Source organism: Anolis sagrei, chromosome 1, assembly GCF_037176765.1.
Source record: "Anolis sagrei isolate rAnoSag1 chromosome 1, rAnoSag1.mat, whole genome shotgun sequence".
In the NCBI taxonomy this organism is placed as follows: domain Eukaryota; kingdom Metazoa; phylum Chordata; class Lepidosauria; order Squamata; family Dactyloidae; genus Anolis; species Anolis sagrei.
The window spans coordinates 124649547-124668456 of NC_090021.1; positions in this window are offsets into that span (position 1 = coordinate 124649547).

An 18910-nucleotide genomic window follows, 5' to 3' on the forward strand; every position below is an offset into this window, starting at 1 on the left:
GGGATCCCTTCTCGATCTCTGTTGATACATCCCAATTGGGCAGCCTTCGCCTTCAGGAATGGGTTGCCAACAACCTCTAGAATCTCATCAAACCGGCACCTCTGCTAGATCTCGGCGGAACCTCCAGAAATGTAGGGGACCCCCTGCTTGGGGTCCTTGCTGAGTCCGTCACAGAGGGCAGCAAAATGAAGAGAGTCTAGTCTCCAGAGGTAAAGCAGAAATCTCTTTATTTCAAGTGTGGCCACACAGGGAGAAACAGCCCAGACAGACCAGTGTCTTCAAAGAGAGCTGTCTCTGATATTTGGATATTTCAGTCTCCTTATATACATGTCTTTTCACTGTGTCATGGGCACACACCTCTCTTATCGGATCAACCATTCAAAAACATGTTTTTCTCATATTTTGCCACTCCAATGTCTTTCACTGCTAACCTTCTACAAACTACGTAAACACACACATTATTGTTACAGATAAGCATTTTGGGTGTTAACCCACCCTTGGGTACTCCCTGGGCGTAGTAACCCACCCTGGGTGTACTTGACAATACAGCATCTTGTGTCTTCTAGATACATTATCTCCTCTTAGCTTCTGGTCTTCTGCAGGCCAGAGGAGAGGCACAAACCCCTCTCTAGGTTTGCATTTTAGAATTTCAACATTTCTGAGTTCTGTTAGCCCCTTCATTACCAGCAAGATAATGAATGATAGGGAGAGCTCTAACAGGGCAACAATACAACCATGAGTTGAATGGGCTCTGGATGATAACAACCTCTGCAACAGCAGCAACAATAACAACAAAACCCACGTATGGATGTGTACGGTGGATTTCAGTTTACAGATTTCACTAAGAAGATGTTGACCAGTGTGGCCCATGAAACACTGTCTTCTAGCAGAGAGAAAAGACAAGAGATCAAGATCACGAGAAAGGCTATGGTATTTGTGCATCTTCTAGCAATTGCCTTTTCATTGGGCTCTATGTTGCCAACATCAGATTTAATTTTTTTATTAGTTTAATGAGGAAAAGGTGTTTGCTCCTCTATATTTGTGGGATACAACTCAGGATGATGCCACTCAGGATGATACCATATGTGGGGTACAAATACAATGACATGCTAGGGAATCCTGGGAATTAAACTGGCGTCAAAGGATATTAATTTGACAGTGTAGATGCAGCCTAGAGTAGTACAGAATTGTTGGTTTCTGATGATAAGTGGGAAAGTTAAAATACTTATCATTTAAATTGCTAAGTAAGTGAATAGCCCTTCTATAATGTAGGAATTAGGCCTGGTTGATAAAAAAATGGTTAAAAAAATGGGGGTGCTGTTGGTTCAATCCTAAAGTCACTTTTGATTTTCTTTAAATATTTCAAAATTTTCCAAAACTTCCAAAACATCCAAATCGCTTCGTTAATGGCAGACACGTATGCACAGTAGGAAAAAAACATCACTGGCACTGGGGAAACTTCAGGGAATTTTCCCTCCCTCATTTTTAGATCAATCATGATGAAACTTGCTACAGTGGTAGAACGCATGGACCCCTGATAGCTCACCAAATTTCATAACCCTTGACTTATCCATGGATTTTAAGCGAATTTTCAACTTTTTAAAAATAAAAAATAATAATAAAGAAAATCTGTTCCTGGTTTGAAAGTGTTATTTCCTGTTTATTGGTGGTCATTACTTTATAGTAGTTGTTATACCCCAGAAACTTTGTTTAAGTGGCACAAACTGTGTTAAACTGGTGGAGAACAGAAATCATAGTACATACCCCATCAAGGGACATCTAGACTGACCCCCTTCTTCTGGGCAGAAAGGTACCATCCAAACTCTCCTGACATCCATTTGTTTCCTCTGCTGAGTTGGAGGGAACCCTCCGGACATATCCATCCATTTATTCCTTTTTGCAGATGCAATCAATCATTTTATTTTATCATGACTTACTGATGTAAAGGGCTGGCTGGCTGTGGCTGGCTACCCCAGTGCCTTCATAGCAATCAGGTCAAAGTGAAATGATTGTATTTTAAGCAGTTTATGTTCTCTTGGCTTTGCAAAAGTTACTTATTGCTTTGCTGCCTTCTTTAGACATCTTTGTAGATTCAATCAGCTATAGTATTTTTGGGTCCTTCAGCCATTTTGGCTAATGAGCAGCTGGGCAGTGTGGAAAATGTAGTTTAACAGCAGGACCTTTTGCAACCTCTACCATTGGGGGCCTGGCCTTCACAAATTACAACAATGGCTGTGCTTAGCCATGCCCACCTCATCCCTCTTTGCATTGCTGGGGGAGGGGGGAAAGCATGAGATTTTAAAAGTTTTTAGGATTTGCCAAAGTTGCTTAATGGTTGTGAAAATTAAAATAACCTTGGGAGACATCCAAACATTATGGAATATTTCAAAAAAAAAAAGTAAGTGGTTCAAATTCAGATCCCTCCCCCCCCCCCCCCCCAACCTTTCCTGCATGGTTCAAATCCATTTCGGAAGCCGAAATTCATATCTTTTCTTCCAACTTTCAGGCTCTTCCAAATAAACCTATCCAACTCTAGTAGGAATACAATTGAAACTATGTTATTCATTGGCACCAATAAAAATTATGTGGCTCACATTCATGTGCTTCTGATCCACAGTCCAATCCTGAGCTTTAGCGGTCACTAGATAGACTTTGAAAGCTAGGTCAAACATACCTTCAGATTATTCGTGTGTTCTGTCTAGCGGTTCTTAATAAACTTCCCTATAGTACTTAGTAGTTGAGCACAGTAACAAAAATGTCAAGTCAGAAGGTCAGTTCCACTGTGGTGGAACTCTGATCATTACATTTCCTGCTAGGAAATTACTGAAAAATACAGGTTTTTAAGAACTCAATTTCTTGAGAAAATTGCAGCCAACAAATTGTGTGCTGCTTATAAAGTTTTTGTTTGCAAGAAGATAAAAAATAAAAATAGAGAGATGAAAATGTATTGCTCACCAGGTAAGACTATAACTAGTTCCCTTTCACATTAAAATGTTCATGTACATGTGGCTGAAATGATTAGTGGCAAGAAATTAGCAAGGCAGCCCACAGTTTGTAATGAAAACTTTAAAGAGAAAGAGTAAATGTTTGGGATAGTTTATTAAAGCAGTTTCATTGATGATGACTCTTTGAATATAATTTAAGAACAGATTATGGATTTGTGTTGTTGAAGGCTTTTATGGCCAGAATCACTGGGTTGCTGTAAGTTTTTTTTGGCTTTATGGCCATGTTCCAGAAGCATTTTCTCCTGACCTTTTGGCTACATTTATGGCAGGCATTCTTGGGACCTCACAAACTCTGAGGATGCCTAACATAGATGCAGGTGAAACGTCAGGAGACAATGCTTCTGGAACATGGCCATAAAACCTGAAAAACTTACGGCAACCCGGATTACAGATTCATCGTGCAGTGTTTCCATCTATTTCACATAGAGGACTTCATCAGATGCATTGTAGAAAATGTTTGTGTATGTGTGTGTGTGTGGGGGGGGGGGGGTGTCATCTTCTTAGCAAAGCATATCATCCCCTTCCATTTTAAAAACCATTGTTTCATTTTACAAATCCCATCAGATGCTTTATGTTCTCTGGCCTTCTCCTGTTCTCTTCCATGTTTTTTAATTAGGGGATGCTTTAAAATCACAGAAAAACAAAGTTAAAAAGCTAGCTACAGTGTCACCTTTAGAGCAGTGGTTCTCAGCCTGTGGGTCCCCAGATTTATTTATTTATTTTTTGCCTTCAACTCCCAGAAATCCTAAGAGCTGGTAAACTGGTTGGGATTTTGGGAGTTGTAGGCCAAAACACCTGGGGACCCACAGGTTGAGAACCACTGCTTAAAAGCCAAGATTACTATGGACCTCATCCCATTTGGGGGGGAGGGGATTTAAACCCCTTTGCCACAATCTGTCCTTTCTGCTCTGGATTAGCCCAGCCCATGATCCATTTATCTCATGCCATCTTGCCCTGGATTATAGTATTTTTAACTCCATTTTCCATAATCTGTCCTTCCTTTAAATCCTACCACTATTAACACTCCTTTCAATTGAATTTTCTTTCCTCTTTTTACACTCCACTCTTTGTTAAAATCATAAGTTTGGGCACCAATGTGATATGAGCACTTATAAAGGTATGTTCAAATTTAAGGCAAAATTATAAAGTTATTATAAATTGCTCCTGAACTTTCATAGTCACTAGAACTTCCTATAGTTGGTTTAAAAAGGGGAGGAGACAAAGTTAAAAAGCTAATCGTAGCGTAATTTTGAAAACCAAGTTTACTGTGGTAGAGAAATGACAAGAAAAACAAAGTGGTGAAATCCTGAAATTTTAGTATTTCTAATAATTAAAATATATTTTTAATTACCTTGCTAGGCTCATGAAGCAGAATTTTGGGAGAGAAATTGCAATGATTGGTAGGAGAACAGCCATAGGAACTCCCATTGCTCCATGTCACTGAACCAAATTTTGTCCAGTGAATGAAAATACATCCTGTATATTAGATATTAACATTAAAATTCATAGCAGTAGCAAATGTAGTAATGAAATAATTTTATGGTTGGGGGTTACCACAACATGAGGAACTGTATTCAGTGGTCACAGCATTAGGAAGGTTGAGAAGCACTGTCTTATAGAAAGCAGTATTTTCTGCATGGGAATTGTATTTCTGCATTGAACTATTATTCTCCAATCTCCACAGGGAAAAAAAATAGTTTTCTGCTCCCCAAAATGTTATTTTTGGCACACAACAACTATGAATGTCCTGAATTGCATGTCATTGAAAACTGCATGGTTTTTAAATATTTTTTCACAGTAGGAAGAAATCTGCTAAAATTGTGTCCTGCTACATTTTAAAAGAAACTTAGTGAAGAATTAAATCCCTACTAAAAGAGGAAAATCATAACTGCATTGTATTTAATTCTCTGTAGAACAATGGATTATTGAGCTATCTTCTTCTCAACAGTGATTACTGGAAAATGACCTTTTAACCACATGTTCACATGTAATTTTCTTACACCCCTAGGCACACACTTTGATTTTCTGATAGTTTCTGGAAAGAAATCTCCTAGTTTTTCTTCTCTTTTAAATCTTATAGAAAAAAGGAACAGAGTTCTGAAATTGGGATCTTGAACAAGAATAATGCCCTTATTGAACTTAGATGGTTTAAAGATGGTTCCTTGTGAGTTTTTGGATACAGACTTTAAACATGAACTGTATTTTTATAGTTAAAAGGTTTTTTAAGTCTTATATTTTAGAGGAAACTATATTACTCATAGCAAAACCAAAACAGAAGAAAACGTTTGCTATAGACAGAATTCAGCACTGTTGTGGTATTTTTATTTATCATGTCAGGGGAAGACTAAACAGTTCCATTGCATTTTTTTAACAAACAAACAAGCAAACAAACAAACCACAAAGTTTGCAAGCTTGGTAGTTTATTAAATGTCCTTTGACCAGTAGCTGGCCACTTGGAGTCGCTCTGGTGTTGCTGCAAGAAGGTCCTCCGTTGTGTATGTGGCAGGGCTCAGGGTGCATTGCTGCAGCTAGTGGTCTGTAGTTTGCTCTTCTCCACATTCGCATGTTGTGGATTCCACTTTGTAGCCCCATTTCTTGAGGTTGGCTCTGCATCTCGTGGTGCCAGAGCGCAGTCTGTTCAGTGCCTTCCAAGTCTTCCAGTCTTCTGTGTGCCCAGGGGGGAGTCTCTCATTTGGTATCAGCCATTGATTGAGGTGCTGGGTTTGAGCCTGCCACTTTTGGACTCTCGCTTGCTGAGGTGTTCCAGCAAGTGTCTCTGTAGATCTTAGAAAGTTATTTCTTGATTTAAGTCGTTGACGTGCTGGCTGATATCCAAACAGGGGATGAGCTGGAGATGCCACTGCCTTGGTTCTTTCACTATTGGTTGCTACTTTCCGGTGGATGTCAGGTGTTGCAATACCGGCTAAACAGTGTAATTTCTCCAGTGGTGTAGGACACAGACACCCCATGATAATGCGGCATGTTTCATTAAGAGCCATATCTACTGTTTTAACATGGTGAGATGTATTCCACACTGGACATGCATACTCAGCAGCAGAGTAGCATAGTGCAAGGGCAGATGTCTTCACTGTGTCTGGTTGTGATCCCCAGGTTGTGCCAGTCAGCTTTCATATGATATTATTTCTAGCGCCCACTTTTTGCTTGATATTCAGGCAGTGCTTCTTGTAGGTCAGGGCTTGGTCCAGAGTGACTCCCAGTTATTTGGGTGTGCTGCAATGCTCCAGTGGGATTCCTTCCCAGGTAATCCTCAGAGCTAGGGATGCTTGCCTGTTCTTGAGGTGAAAAGCACATTTCTTGTGGTGGTGGGGTGCCTTCAAGTTGTCTTTGACTTATGGCAACTCTAAGGCAAAGCTATCTCAGATTTTCCTGAGGCTGAGAGTGTGTGATTCACCTATGGTCACTCAGTGGATGTCTATGGCCAAGCTGGAATTTTTTTGTTTGTTTCCAGAGTTGGAATCCAATGTTATATTATGATGGCTCTTGGAATGAATCCAGGGAAGTCATGCTTCTTCTCTTCTGCCTTGGTCAGACCACACCTGGAATACCGTGTCCCATTCTGGGCACCACAATCGAAGGGAGCAGAAGTGCCTTTACCACTTATTTGTTACTTGTTTCCTTGATTTTGTATTGATAAGCTGGACTGTGTCCAGAGGAGAGTGACTAAAATGATAAGGGGTCTGGAGAACAGGTCCTATAAGGAGCGGCTTAAAGAGCTGGGCATGTTTAGCCTGAAGAAGAGAAGACTGAGAGGAGACATGATGTATAAATGTATAAATATGTGAGAGGAAGTCATAGGGAGGAAGGAGCAAGAAGATTCTACCCGGACATTAGGAAAAACTTCCTAACTGTGAGAGCTGTTCAGCAGTACAACTCTCTGCCTCGGAGTGTGGTGGAGGCGTCTACTTTGGAGGCTTTTAAACAAAGTCTGGATGGCCATCTGTCAGGGGGTGTTTTGAATGTGGTTTTCCTGCTTCTTGGCAGGGGTTTGGACTGGATGGCCTATGAGATCTCTTCCAGCTCCATGATTCTATGATTCTATTTATAGTGCACTTTGTTAATACTCAGATATTAATTTTATTGTTGTCTGCTAAAGATATAATCTATCCAACACCCTGAAAAACAGAGATACACTCCAAAATGAAAGATAAAAACCATTAGGTTCTTGTGGGTTTTTTCAGGCTATATGGCCATGTTCTAGAGGCATTTCTCCTGACGTTTCACCTGCATCTATGGCAAGAGGATGCCTCTAGAACATGGCCATATAGCCCGAAAAAACCCACAAGAAATACAAAGTCTGTCATGGCCTCCACATTTTCTCCCTCTATTTTCCAGTTGTCAATCATTCTTGTTGCCATAATCTTGTTTTATTTTAATGTTTAGCTGCAACCCAGCTTTTGTGCTTTCTTCTTTCACTTTGAATAGAAGGCTCCTCAGCTCCTCCTCGCTTTCGGCCATCAGAGTGGTGTCATCTGCATATCTGAGGTTGTTAATGTTTCTTCCAGCAATTTTCACCCCAGCTTTGCATTCATCAAGCCCCGCACATCGCATGATGTGTTCTGCATACAAGTTTAAAAGGTTGGGTGAGAGTATGCAGCCTTGCCGTACGCCTTTCCCAATCTTGAACCAGTCTGTTGTTCCGTGGTCAGTTCTTACTGTTGCTACTTAGTCCTTGTACAGATTCCTGTATAAGGCATTGTGTATAGCTTTGTGTATAGGCCATCATATAAATACTTTAAGGACAATAGACCATATCTGATATTGGAAGCGAATGTGGGTCAGCCTTGATTAGTACTTGGGTGGGAGAATATAGAACATCTTTCAAATACGAAAAACAACAAAAAGTATTCTCTTAGTAATGTATTTTTTAAAAAATGTCATCGTTCTACAACAGAACTTAGAGATGGAGTAATAGAAAAAGAAAATAATAACAGTGAGAACATTCTGTTTAAACAGAAATCAGAGTGGATTTTGAAATTAAATCTTTGTTTCTTAGAGGACTAAATGAAAGAATGAGATCTCTTCCCACTTTGTAAATTCATTTAGAACTTCTAGCCCTGAGATTCTTAGCTCTAGAAACATCTGTGGTTAGATATCATATTGGCTTTAAGTAGTATACCAAGGGTAGAGTGACATTAATTACAGTGTATTTTGTATGTTAGTATGATATAATTATATGTTGTTCTTTCATTCCAACTTATATTTATTTTAATGTATTTATGTGGACCCTGAAGAAGGTCACTGAAAGCTATCTACATCTCCATAATCATCTTGGCGGACTACAAGTATGCATTACTTACTTTTTCCAAAATAAAAGCAGTCATCCACTGAGGATGTCTTCTTTTTTCTTTGTCAATTTTCCTATGGGTAGAATTCTTTTTCAAGCCCATCAAATGACAGTTAAACGATGACATGGCAGTGTCTCAAGAGTGAAATATCTAAATCTAGCAAAAGCAGGGTGTCTGAAGTGTCTCGAAAAGGAATGAGGTCAATATTGGTGGCATCCTCCATTTAAATCTCAGCAATAGATGGACTGATGCCTGCAGATAATCTGCCATCAGGGCCCACCTTAAGCTGGTCAAAGTGAGAAGGATTTTGGCAACTGGCAAATGTGCACAGATGCCAGAAGAGGGATGACGATTACATAGGTCACAATAAGGTCATGAGCTCTGATTTTCCTAGCTCTGCATCCAAGGGATGGAAATTGAGCAAGTAGGAATTGGGAGAGGAAAGGTCTTTGGAGAAGTGATTTTTAATGTTGTGAAGATAATTTGTTTCAATGCATGGAGCGAAAAGCAGAAATGTACAATTTATTCCTGCCTAAAAGCCTTAACAGATTCAACTCAAGACCTACATGCTGTATATCAGTGTTTCTCAACCTTCCTAATGCCATGACCCCTTAATACAGTTCCTCCTGCTGTGGTGACCCTCCAACCATAAAATTAATTTTGTTAATTACTTCATAACTGTAATTTTTCTACTGTTATGAATCGTAATGTAAATATCTGATATGCAGGATGCATTTTCATTCACTGGACCAAATTTGGCACAAATAACCAATACAGCCAAATCTGAATAATGGTGGGGTTGGGGGGTGGGGTTGATGTTGTCATTTGGGAGTTGTAATTGCTGGAATTTATACCTACAATGCTTTTTCGATCAGTGCTCCAATTCTGTGGAACTCATTGCCTCCATATATTAGAGCAATGTCGGAGTTGCGACCTTTTGCAAAGGCGCTCAAGACTTGGCTGTTTGGCTGTGCATTTAAGTAACCGGATCAAATTTTGCCATAGTCACTGCTGAATGTTTTTATGTTGAATGTTTTTATGTTGAATGTTTTTATGTTGAATGTTTTATATTGTGTATAAACTGTTTTAAATTGTAAGTCGCTCGGAGCACCTTGGTGGAGAGCGACTAATTAAGAAATAAAGTGAAGTGAAGTGAAGTGAAGTGAATCAAAGAGTACTCTGAACCCAGCCCACAATGGATCTGCACCAAACTTGGCATACTACCCACATGGCCAACACTGAATACTGGTGGTGTTGGGAGGGGAGGCTGCCACTCTGTACCAAACTGGTGATGGAACTTGTAAACTTGCCACACATACCCAACATGCCAAACTTTGAATGCCAGAGGGGTTTCAAGGATACTGACTTCAGAGGTTGGGAGTTATAGTTCGCCCACACTGATAGAGCAATGTGCACCCAACTGATGGATCTGTACCAAACTTGACACAAATACCCAAAATGATCAACTTTGAATAATGCTAGGGTTTGTGGGGGGCAGACTCAACATGATAGTAATTGTAGTTCTCCCTGCATCCAGAGAATCCTGTGACCCCCACCGGTGAATCAAACTGGGTGCATGGACCCAGCAAGGCCAACTGTGAATACAGGTGTGGGTTGGGAGTGATTGATCTTGGCATATGAGAGTTGTCGTTCATCCAAAGAGGATTGAACCCAGCTGATGATGGATCTGGACCAAACTGGGCACACAGACCCAACATGGCCAACTGTGATTACAGGTGGGGTTTGGGGAGGATTGACTTACAATTTTGGCCTTCTCTGCCAAAGGAGTTCCTAAGACCACCAGAAACATATGAGGAGGGAGCAAGCTTGTTTTCTGCTGTCCTGGAGACTAGGACACGGAACAATGGCTTCAAATTACAAGAAAGAAGATTCCATCTGAACATTAGGAAGAACTTCCTGACTGTGAGAGCTGTTCAGCAGTGGAGCTCTCTGCTCCAGAGTATGGTGGAGACTCCTTCTTTGGAGGCTTTAAAGCAGAGGCTGGGTGGCCAACTGTTGTGGGTGGTTTGAATGCAATCTTCCGGCTTCTTGGCAGGGGGTTGGACTGGATGGCCCACGAGGTCTCTTCCAACTTTATAATTCTATGATTCAATGATTCAATAATTCTATGATTCTATGACCCCTCTGACAACCACCTCCCGACCCCCAGGAAACCTGGAAAATCAAGTACTCTGTGTTGGCCTTCAGCTAAATCTATTTACAAGAAATAGCCCACACGATCTTTAATTTCATTTCTATGTATCCATATCATGCTTTTTGGTGGTGGTGGGAACACTTATTTTGATTAGATTAACATCGTTTGAAAACTACTCATTTTAGGACTCTATTAGAATGCTATTACTGACTCAGAAGGTTTATTTGGATTTAATTGTAACTTTTATACAGTTCATGATTGATTGACTTTGATTGCATAAAAATAAACCAAGCTTTCCTGATTATTGTGCCAGTCACTTAATATATTGTTCTAAGATACAATCTTGCAGTAGAGAGTCATGCACACCCTCCCCTCCATAGAGATACAACATCATCTAAAGCACACACATGCTGACTGATCAAGTTATATGGCTGAAGCAGGAAAGCATGAAGGGAATTGTTGGATCCTGGAGGAGCTCCTCCATGGTTCTGCACCTTGAACATAGCATGGGAGCCAGTGACCAAAGTTCATTATATGCATCCAAAATCTCCTGAATATATCCTAGCAGAAAAACCTGGATAAAATATAGCAGATTATTCTTAAAAAGGAAAAAAATGTATTGGACACACTCTCAAACTGAACAACTTGATTCACATAATGAGCATTCAGAGTAATCGACACATATTGTTCTTTCTTGGGTGTTACATTTTGCATTGTTCTGAATGCCATCAAGTCAATGATGGCCCCCTAAGGTACGACAACTTAGATCTCATCAAGACACAGTAGGAAAATGCTGCATAGAGGAGTAAAAAAAAAAACACACACACACACATAAGCAATCAGTGCTTGCCATTTGCATGACATGATACGGCTAAAACAATGTAGTTCTTTTAGTCTAGGTAAACTAGAAAAGGAAGATGGGTTTTACTAGTTCGGATTTTGATACATATGACAGTTCTCTAAGAATTGCACAAATTGGGAGTCTATGCAGGTGTGAGTGATCAGAAGAACATCAATACATCAGTAACTTTTTGAAGATTTTTGAAGGGTTCCAGACAACAATTCCCTACATTACATACTATTTTTCAACACATCAATCAAGTATCTGATTGGTATTTGATGGACTGACACATGATTCTTACCTTTGGTTTAATCAATATAGGATGTACTTTTTAAAAATTAGACTAAGTACACCAAAATTATACTTTGCCAAAGATTAGATTTCAGGTAGTTGGATCCTGGAGTCTTGTAGGATTTGGTCAAGTGTGGCAGATATAGATGAGCAGTTCAAAGCCATTCAAAGCAGGCAGTGGTCAAGTTCCAAGGCAGCAAATGACCACAAGGATGATCAGAGGTAAGGTAAATAATTTTCCAGAATTGAAATGGTGAAGTTCAGAAATAGATGCATAGCTGAAATCAGGTAAGAGTCAAATCCAAGTCATCAGGCTGTGATTATGGATGTACTGTTTGCTTTATTGCTATTCCAGAACGTATTTTCTTTTTGTGACAACTTTCCCTAACATCTCCAGACTCTGCCCCCTTCTACGCTGCCATAAAATCCAGTTTATCAAAGCAGATAATCCACATGATCTGCTTTGAACTGGATTATATGAGTCTACACTGCCATAGAATACAGTTCATAGAGGATAATCTGGATTTTATATGGCAGTGTAGAAGGGGCCATAGTAAAACATTCTGGGGCTATGATGTCATGTGGCCTGAGAAACTCTATCATTCCTTGGAAGTAGCAATGTATTCAAGAAGGCTGACATTTCACCCAAGATGCTATTATGGCACTCAGAAGCAAAATAAATATGCATTTAAAGCAGAAATACTGTAGTTATTAAATGCAAGCAGCATTGGAGGTGTATGCAATAATTTTAGGATCACAGCAGGTAGGGGCAAGAGCTTAACCTTTTCCCTTTTCTGATGTTGCTCTGAAGAAAACCATTCCTTAGAAGCTGCTGTTTCAATTTGGAGAAATCCCTCTTTAATACCAATTGATCAATTTCTTTCAATGTAATAGAAACTTGGGATGGGATTTGCTCAGGAATATAGCAGGGGTAAAAGAGTTAAAATCCTTTTCTTTACTCTGGCCTCCTATCCATGCCAGCTCTCAGCTGGCATGGATTGTTTGACAGAGTCTGATAGGGAACATGATATAATTGTGTTGTGAAATGACACATACAGAAGGGCCAGCCATTATATAAAACAGTGATGCCCCTGCCAGTCTCCCCCTTTTTGAACTTTGATCAGCTCATCCTTTTTACCTAGTAGTCAGTCTAAGTTTAGTTGGTCATTTTGGGACCATTCAGGTATTTCTGCCATCCATGTTGAAGTTACATTTTGGATCAAGATTTTTTTCACCTGATGTATAATGGGACATATTGAATAGTGGTGGCTGGGATGAATCGAGCTGGAGGGCTTCACTCAGACTGAAAGTTATTTTAAAACCATTATGTAGTCTGGATGGAAGGGAAAACAAATTTAATGCTACATGTTTCATGGTGTAGGAATCTTCCCTCTCCAAAGCCATTTCTCTCTCCCCTTCCCCACAAGACATGATTGTTGGTAGCAATTTATAAAATTAACAACCTCATCACATTACCTTTTTGTTCCATCCTAGGACGCTTTCAGGATGGAAACCGCTGGAGCCCATCACACAACGCAGGGCTACTTCCGGTGTTCTTGATGCTTAGAATGGGGCCAGCAAGAGAGGAAGCTGGACAGTGATGTGATGGGAAAGTGGCAATGTGGGCAATGTGGGGTGCGGAGCAACAGTTTCCCACTCTGCTCCATGGATTCACCACACTGCCCACCAAATCCTCCCGCTGTTGCTTGCATGTTGGACCTCATTGTGGCAAGGTCCTTAGATTAGTATCAGGGCCATTACTACTCTTCCATGTCAGTCTAAACAGGGGTCCTCAAACTAAGGCCCAGGGGCTGAATACGGCCCTCCAAGGTCATTTACCCTGCCCTCGCTCAGGGTCAACCTAAGTCTGAAATGACTCGAAAGCACACAACAACAACAACAATCCTATCTCATCAGCCAAAAGCAGGCCCACACTTCCCATTGAAATACTAATAAGTTTATATTTGCTAAAATTGTTCTTCATTTTAATTATTGTATTGTTTTTAAGTGTTTTTGCACTACAAATAAGCTATGTGCAGTGTGCATAGGAATTCATTCATTTTTTTTCCAAATTATAATCCGGCCCTCCAACAGTTTGAGGAACTGTGACCTGGCCCTCTGTTTAAAAAGTTTGAGGACCCCTGGTCTAAACTGTACTTGGGTTTCTCTGTAGACAAGTTCAAGTGGTTACCAAAATGTACTCCTATCATACTCAGCTCCTTGTGTCCTGCGTCTTGTTTTCTGACTAGTTATGCAATATGACATATAACTTGATTCATTTAATTATAGAGCTTCCTATGTATATAGTCACTACAGTTTGCCATATACACTGCAAGCAATGGTTTCATTCATCATATTAATATCTATAGACACAACATAGGTTTATATATTTTATTATGAAATCTTAGGTTACATGACAGCTGGGTTAAACCTATACAAGAAAACAGACAAAGACTTTAAAATTAATAGTTCAACAAATATGTTATTTTAATGACCAGTTGTGTATATTCTACAGTATCAGCCAACAGATTATGGTACAGATGAAATGTTTTAAATTGTTTAGCTTTTTCTCCAACATGTTATAATGATGTGAACATTATTCCTTTTCCTTAGTTCCTCTATTGATTTTAAGTCAAGACTCTTTATGTTACATTCTGTAGTTAGTGCTTGCCAAACCTAGGTGTCCCCCCGCCCCCTGTTCCCCAGTCAGAGATTCACAAGTAAGTATATAGGATAGGTCCTCCAGCTACTTTTTCTAGAACCACTTTTTCACAGCTCAGTTGAGACTGAGCTACCACTCTGACTTCACATTTATTTATTTATTTATTTATTGGCAGTATTTATATTCCACCCTTCTCACCCCACAAGGGATTACAATGCACGTATACATCACAAAAATTCAATGTCATTAGACATACAACATATATAGACATACACAGAGGCAATTTAATATTCCAGTTTTTTTCTGGATTCATGAGGGTATGCTTGATTCCGGCCACAGAGGGAGCTGCCGCTTCACTATCCACTTGTGACACTGAGTCCTTGATGGAATACTTCCTCATTCTCTTTCCTGCAGCTGGAAGGTTTTATGGTGTCATACATTAGTTAAATTAGCCTTCCCACATAAAACCTAAATTCCTACTTGACAGATGCAACTGTCTTTCAGGCTGCATAGTTTAACAGTAAGCTAGATTATTAATGACTGGGAGCTCACTCTATCCCGGGCTGGCTTCGAACTCATGTCCTCTCAGTCATTAGTGATTTAATGCAGCGGGCTACTAACTAGCTGCACCACAGCCCTGTCTTGTATCTTGTACCGCGTTGCTTCTGGAGCCATCCAACAATGAATGTACAGAGTGGTTATAACAATTCCATGTCTTTCAGATAAAAAAATGGCATTCCTCAGTCCTGGCCAAAATATTTTGAATTTTGAAAAAGCATCAATTTCACAGTTTCCAGAAAGCAAAACAGCAGAACTGAAGACTTTATTTCATGTTGAATAGGAACTTCATTGCTGCAGTCTCTGAACTGCTTGGCATAGAATATTGTCAACATTGTTAAGACTTGCTCATCAGAACTGAAATGTGTTGACTGTTTGAAAATTACAACAGATGTTCAGAGTATTCTATGGGGAATGGCACTCTTCGTCTTCTTCTCTGAGAGATATGACAACTGCACACTAGAAAGACAAACCTTTATGTTAGTCAATAGGCAGAGAAATCCAGCTGAGGAATTATCCCAGAGGGTATGAAAACTGGTCAAGAATGACCAGCTTGAAAGGTGATCTGAAAGTGAAGATCAAATATGAGCAGTCGCTGGAAATGAAAGAAGTATGAAAAGCATCTCACAAAGTCATGCCAACCAAGTTTAGACAGTTTGGATTAGTTAGGTGCAAATTGTTCCTAAGAGAAACCTATTTCTCCTGAGAAACAAATTCAGATAAGATAGCAAAGGCATCTAAAAAGCTGGTGAACCTTTGCAAAAGCATGTAGAACAAAAGTGATGTTTTTTCATGGCATGTGAAATTGCAACTTTTAGAAGAAGTAACATTAAGGAATAACATCTCAATCATATAATCTATATTAGAGGAAATTGTAGCATTCATGCTGGAGCAGAAAGCAGAAACTCATCATATTAAGCTCCTTGTTTCCCATGCCTCTACTTCTTGTTTGATACTTTAATAGAAAACCATAACACCCTTTCTCTATGGAACCTGGTTTATCAGAATACTTCTAACATAAATTAATGAGTTACATTTTCATACTCTGGGATTCTATGAACAGAGAAGCTTTCCTCCTCCTTCCTCCCATTCTCCTTCATGTGTCATGTGAACCCCCACAGGACTCAGTGGGCAGCTGTGTTGCTGTTGCAACCAGCAGTGACACAGGAGGAGGGCAGGTGGCAGTTGAACCCCTGCCCAGCCACATAAAACTATTTTCATTCTTGTACTTTTACAGAAGCATCGGTTTCTTTTGATGAGATTCCTTATACCATTTGAAAACCAAAATTCATTAGGATTAGTATTTCCTCCAACACATCCTCAAGTATTCCTTACACCGTAGTTCCAGAACAGGTTGCATTATCCTGAAACATTCCAGGGCTTTCCACAGTTGGCTTTGGTATTATACATATTTCAATATGGAGTGATAAGTACATTGTTCCTGCAATGTGAGAATGCACACTGGTATGTATGTGATATGATGAGGAGAGTTTGAAGAGAGAGTGGATTGACAGCTCCATCTGGATTTTATTAGCATTCTCTAGAACTCAACATCATGACATTATAAGAAATATTTTGTGTGTGGTGTCATTAATGTTCCACTTTCCCATTTTTTCCACCTTTCTTCGTTATTCAGCATTTTTTTTTTAATTGGGTGGAAATGCTGCATGAATTATGAAACACAGAAAGCACTCTCTGTATTTTTCTTGAATGGCCAGGCATTGAAATGACTACACTTCTGAAGGACAGACCATAAATAAATGCTTGAAGAAGGTTATAGAACGATTGTGAAAAGAAGAAACACATTTCTCAATCCCAAGCAATTTATTTATCTATCGTATTCAGAGCAAACCAAGGGTACAGTTGTGATGTATTTGAAAAAACACAAAGTTTAAGAAATTGGCATTTTATTAAATGTCCTTTGACCAGTAGCTGGCCACTTGGGGTGCCTCTGGTGTTGCTATTGGAAGGTCCACCATTGTGCATGTGACAGGACTCAGGTTGCATTGTAGTAGGTGGTCTGTGGTTTGCTCTTCTCCACACTCTCATGTCGTGGACTCCACTTTGTGGCCCCATTTCTTAAGATTGGCTCTGCATCTCGTGGTGCCAGAGTGCAGTCTGTTCAGTGCCTTTCAAGTTGCCCAGTCTTTTGTGTGCCCAGGAGGGAGTCTCTTATAGACTGAGGTTCTGAGTTTTAGCCTGCCACTCTTGGACTCTCACTTGCTGAGACGAAAGGAAGTAAATCTAAGCATGTTAGGAGACACCTTTGAAAATTGTTTTCTTTAATTGCTTGGGATGCTGCAACCAGAAGCGACTTGATGCAAACAGCCTGCCTCAGAGTCAATCATATTCCTCAAAACTTTACATCTTGAATTTCATTCTGTATCATACTTTAGGACAAAACTAGTGAGGCTCATATTCCTCACAGGTACTTATTCATCTCAGCAGGATGAAACACGTGGATGCATCTAAAACCATCTCTCATGTAGGAGATAAATTCTAAGACTTGTCATAGTTGGCCTTGAAAGCTAATGCAAGACTTAATATAGTTAAATGCCACATGAAATGCATTCATTACAAAGATGTGCACTTTCTCTCTCTCTTTTTTTTATAAAGAAAAAGGCCTCTCTTAAAGAAAACCCATCACGTCTTTTCCCAGCCCTGTCTTCATGACTGCAATGCTTCTGTAACTAGAACAGAGACCTGGGGAATTTTCACTAAACCCTTATCTCTTGCACTGTCTGCTCAACTGCCTAATGTAACTGGCATGACACATTGACAAGGGGACAATTTTGTGACTTGAGCTGTCATAATGGATCATGGCATGAACTCAGATTGTTGAGTGCAGTTGAAGAAGGATAGAGATAAGCAAAGTGTTTTTGAAAGATTTGCCCTAGTTAATGTCAGACAGGTAATGTCTTTCACCCCATTGTGCAAATAAACCAAAACTTCCCAACTTTTTAAAAGACCAGCTGTTGAGCAAGTCCAGATGTGTTGCTGTTGATTAAGATTGTTGTCTCCTTCCTGGTACTTCGCTTTCAGCCTGATATGAGTCCCATCAAGATTTTAGTTTCATTAATCCATAGGGGTCACTGTGTATAGATTTCCACTTTGTTAGTCATTAAGGAATATGACATGTGTTCATCATCTCCAGCATTTCTGCAAGACAAATTAGGGTATTGGCTATTATTCTGTAAATGAAAATAGCAATCAAGATGGTCAAATATTTGTGGGCATGATAAATGTTCTTTGAGAAAAGATGCATTGATCTACATTTTGTATCCCATGATTTCTCACCTTCATCTTTTTTAAAAACTGTGTAGCTAGTTAGAACTTGGATTGTTCAGTAGGGATGAATATACAATCACAAAACAAATAGTGAAATTCAGTGGACAGATATAAGTAGCATACTGTGAAATTGAACCTATTTTTATCAGCATTAATAAAGATGACATGCTTTCAAAATCTTTATGCTGTTCAACGCTGCCAGCTTATACTGAGCGTAACCTTTCACGTAATGGATTGCAGCAGAAATGCATTCATTTGTAATGAAGTCCTGATTGTGAATTTGAATAAAAGTAACAGATTGTGGCACTTACAATATGAACAGAAGTAACAGAGTACTTGAAATCACCCTGTCTACAATCTTCTCCTTCCCTTTTTGTCAGGATTGTTCATTTGCTTTTCCTAAATAATATAGTTGATGTTAGTCGATGAAATCAGTTCACACTTCTGTTTTTATTACTGAATGACTACAGAATCAAGTAGCTGCTGGCAAACGTGAATGCATACTAAGGCTGTAGCATTATATGCAGAACTCCCATGCTACCCATTTCAAGGGCAAACTTTTTGAATGGGATGAATTCAGTAATGTAATAATGGAGGGATATTGTTGAAGGCTTTCATGGCTGGAATCACCGGGTTGTTATAGGTTTTTCGGGCTAGACCTCACAACCTCTGAGGATGCTTGCCCTAGATGCAGGTGAAATGGCAGGAGAGAATGCTTCTAGAACATGGTCATATAGCCCAAAAAACCTACAACGGCCCAATGCAAGGAGAATTTAAGAATTCATTAAGTATAATCATAAAATA